This window comes from Mytilus galloprovincialis, chromosome 13, assembly GCF_965363235.1.
Source record: "Mytilus galloprovincialis chromosome 13, xbMytGall1.hap1.1, whole genome shotgun sequence".
NCBI classification, from domain to species: Eukaryota; Metazoa; Mollusca; class Bivalvia; order Mytilida; family Mytilidae; genus Mytilus; species Mytilus galloprovincialis.
In genome coordinates, this window is record NC_134850.1 from 24585958 (window position 1) to 24590458 (window position 4501).

Here is a 4501-nt window from a genome sequence, read left to right on the forward strand (position 1 = left end):
ATACTGATGAAACATATAATTCAAGTCCGTCCGGATCTTCGGAGGTCTCTGTAAAAATAATTATTTAGTGTAAAGTATTGATTTATTTATTCAAAATTTGATTTTTTTCAAGATCTGAATGTTTATTTGTCTGTCCTTTTCCCGTTCTTTTTGCGACGTGTTTTAGTCTACAATGCTGCCACAAAGACGTAATATCCAGGGCGAAAAAAATCACCAAAAGACCTACTAATATGCATAGCGCAAAACTCCCAAACGCTTTTGACGACGGTCTACTATCATCTGCACATTCAAGACTACGTCGGTAAGATGACAAGGATGTCTTGTCGATTGTCAAGTTCTTTCTAAGCTCTTCTGCAAGGTACAGAGCATCTTTCATAGTCGTATTTGATATCACACTTGTGGCATTGCATTCCTCCTCAGGACAGGACTCGCATTCCATTAGGTCTGAAATTATGAAAACGTTTCTTTTGAATTTATTATCCATGAAACTTTGAAGGAAAATTGTAGACTAAATTTACATTTATATCTACGTACTTTATTTTGTAGATCGGATGTCATCAAAACAGTTACTTCACTTTGTTGCATAGAACCATTTAAAATGTATTATTCAAATGTATAATACTAGCTCTCGTATGTTCTATAGTTAAATAAAAGCGTTGAAAAAATGAGAGGTGAAAGAAACCTAAGTGACTTTCAAATCCATAAGCCGAGAATAACTTGACAATGCCTTGGCTAAAATTTAAAAAAGTCAAATAACAGTACACAAAACACTTCAAAGAAATGAGCTAAACTAATACTTTATCGATGTTGAAATGTCACAAATCGGTTCAGAAGATACAAGTGAATATTACAAACCAAAGCAAGAATTGCATGAACTCAAAAGGAAGCATGACAGGGCACGTCAACAGAACAAGTGTCTCTAGCTATGGATTCGTATACCACTATGAACATCCGTCTTCATTCAACCATTCACTATCGGGATTACATGTCGGACACTAATGTGAAATTGATGACAAGATGATTGTAACTGTTGCCTAAATATAAGAGCGTGACGATTGCAATACATCGTATTGCTCAACTCTTTCAATCATGATCAATGATATGTAGTGTCGATTATGCGAATTTGTACACGTGATCTTAACAATGAAGTTCGTTATTTGGAATTGTTGTTTGAAAACATCGATCCAGTTACAAAATATAGTAGTAAATTATTAAGTTATTTCCAGACTGTAAAGTATATGTTATTAACCTTAACACATCAACAACATACTGAATTATCTGAATAGAAATGTCTAGAAAGACTAAACAGGACATCTTAATTGGGTCAATTTTCTTAAAATGTTTAATTCACTGTAGTTGTGATACTTGAAAAATTGTTAAGGATGTTCGCTCCTTTTGTTTTTGAATTGTTGCTAGACATTCTGAATCCTTTGTTTTTATCCATGTAGTACCATAATAAAATTTCCCCTCTAGCTACTTTTCTTTTAATAATTGGATTTTTGTACTATCAATTTATAAAATTTCTTTAAAAAGCTGGTTATTTTTAAACAGAGGAGCGAACATCCTTAATTGTCGAATAATTAAGGTGTCTTTTTGTATTTACTGAATAACTCTGTTTTAGGTTGTAACAAGGATTTGTATTCCCTAAATTGATTCATGACTTTTGATTAGTGGTATATTACTGATTTCTTTATTTAAAGAGGAAACTCAAATTTCGAGACTCTGGCAACACAATTATATTGCTTAAACGAAAAAAGAATGAAAAGACAAACAAATTGTCCGATGCTCTAGAAAGGCAATGGAATTTTGCTTCCTACTGTCGTAACGATTGAAGATAATATCAACTAATCATAGTGGAAAGTAAAAAGGTTTTTCATTCATATTTTGCTTAATTTGAACATCTATTTGGATTTTTTGTAAGGTAATGATACTTACTTGTTGATTTGTCGGTAGTGAACGTATGGTGCGTAGAGTCAAATCCACCTAAATCAAACAAAACAAATATGAAACTAGACGACTCTATATTTTGACTTAATATGAATACGTAGTGCTGCGGAAAAAAGAGAATGTTAAACACTAATTGAATTAAGTTCTCTCAGGTGATACATGTAAAAATAAGACGAACAATATACGTATATTGATTCCAGGTATCATGTTATGATGCAAACGAAGAGTTATTCAAACACCGTATAAATTATAGTTCAATTTATTTTCATTTCATTGAAAAGCCAACAGTTTGAACGTACTAAAAATTACATGTAATAAAACAATAACTTATATATAACTGTGTTCAATGGACCGTGAAAATGGGGGCATTAAAATTAGAAAGATCATATCATTAGGAACAAGTGTATTAAGTTTGAAGGTTATTGGACTTAAACTTCATCAAAAACTACCTTTACCAAAAACTTTAACCTGAAGCAGGACGAACGGACGGACGGACAGAAGAACAAACAAACGGACGGACGGACGAACGATGACACGAAGCAGAAAACATAATGCCAATAAATGGGGCATAAAAAAATATGTTCATTCAGTTACTAAGTGTGGTCTGAAACCGTCAATAGGATATCAACAGCTCTTATAAGACTTAACTGTCATTTTTTAAGTTATTTTCAGTCTTTAAGACAATTTATTCACTGCGGCATATTCAGTACTGTTAAGACGCTTCGCTCACATCAATCAACGTTTGTTCTTTTTATAGTCAAACATGTAATTCTGAATTGTTTTAATCACAAACAAAGACACTGCATGTTCGATATTACATTTTTAACTCAAAACATATTCGTATTTTATCGGGCAATGTGGCCTACTGATCTGTTCATCAAACAAGCATAAAAATGATATACTTATACCTACATACTTGCATGGAAAATAAAATAATGTATTATTGGCTGCATTAGGAAATGCCTATACCAGGTCAAGAATATGTCAGTTGTTTTCCATTTTTTTTTATGTTTGTGATTTTTAAATATTGGCCATTTTTTAGGGATTTCTGATTTGTATTATTCTTAAAATTCTGTATTTCTGTTATTTTTCTTTTTATATAAAAAATAATTTATTAACTAAGTGATGAATCTCCTTAATTATTGCATTGGCTCCTCTTCAATCTAACCCGTCTCGTGCACATGTATCGTGTCATATCCATCGAACATCATAAATTCAATAGTGTTCTCCAATATCAAGTGTTATGTCAAATACGTGTCTTACTATTATTGTCTTATTGTCGTTTTGCTATAGTTTCAGTTTTTGTTTGATTAATGATTTGTTTTTATTTTAAACATATTTTATTAATAATCACCTGTTACATCAACCCTAGCCTAAGTTGACAAGGGAAGCAACTTAGGGGGCCCGAGAAATGAGGATTTTTTTTATCATCTTTTCTTGTAAAATTGTTCATGTACATGTATTTATTATCTATCTATATATTTATACACCACACCATATATAATCCTTTGAATACAGTATTAATGGTTTTTAATTATCTACCCTTTTTTTTATCTACCTTCTCATTTTCTATATAGAAATAACTTACAATCGAACGTGTTGTTATATGCTGTGTCTTCATCAATAATGTTGACATGTACTAAAAGAATTTAACCACATCAAGAAATGACATACAACATGTACAACTTTATCAAATAATTCGAATAACAATTAAAACCTCATACTAGCTCGTTCAAAGTTTACAAATATTTACTTGCACAGTTTAGCCTCGTCATTCACAATGAATTAAATAAATTGCATACCGGCATGATTTAATTTTGAAAAACACGTTTGAACAGTTGTGCAACGAAGCAGAATTAACATATTAAAAGGTTCTTCATATATTAGTTTAATACTGTAATTGAGAAACGCTTTTAAATAATCATTAAAAAAATCATATTTTTATTTCTTCCCGTGTTAACGCCAAATTGTGCGGCGGGGACGTGATATAAATGTAAGGCCCTTACTATTTCTCCTTGTTTTGATATTAAATATATTTATCTTTAATCATTGGCTCCCATAGCGTCTTAAAGTCATCGTTGCATATTTCGCGTCCAAAGTATCAGGCTAATCATTGTGTACCAAAGATGCATTTTCAGTTCCTTCAAAAACATCAGTTTCGATTGATTAATAAAAATTGTAAGTCCAAATCAATTCTAAAACTTAAAAGGAGTGGGGATCCTTAATTCCGGATATATTTTTCGTACTTAAATAACCGACAGTAAATTAAAATTAAATGTCGTTTATCATTTAAAAAATTACCTCTGTTAGGAGACTTGATATAGGTTGCAATATCTGTCCTGAAGGTTGAACTTATGTTAAAACTATATTTAACATCAAAATCGTAGGTCGCATCTGTCCCGAAAGTGCAGTTATTCTCCTCAAAGAAACTGTACACACAATTTAATGTCTTCGAACACATCAAACCACATTCTTCTTTTGTTAAATTACGTACATTCATTACAAGACTAGATGTTCCGTCAATTTCTTGTATATAAATGGTTTCATTACTTGT

The 4501-nt window shown here is 31.3% G+C and overlaps 1 long non-coding RNA gene across 1 annotated transcript; it reads right to left on the reverse strand.

Moving 5' to 3' along the window:
• On the reverse strand, positions 1-4501 carry LOC143057903 (uncharacterized). The gene is made up of 4 exons (XR_012972853.1): positions 4249-4501; positions 3536-3586; positions 1936-1983; positions 1-444 (listed from the first exon to the last, which is right to left on the reverse strand). It is a non-coding gene; the product is annotated as an uncharacterized LOC143057903 (long non-coding RNA).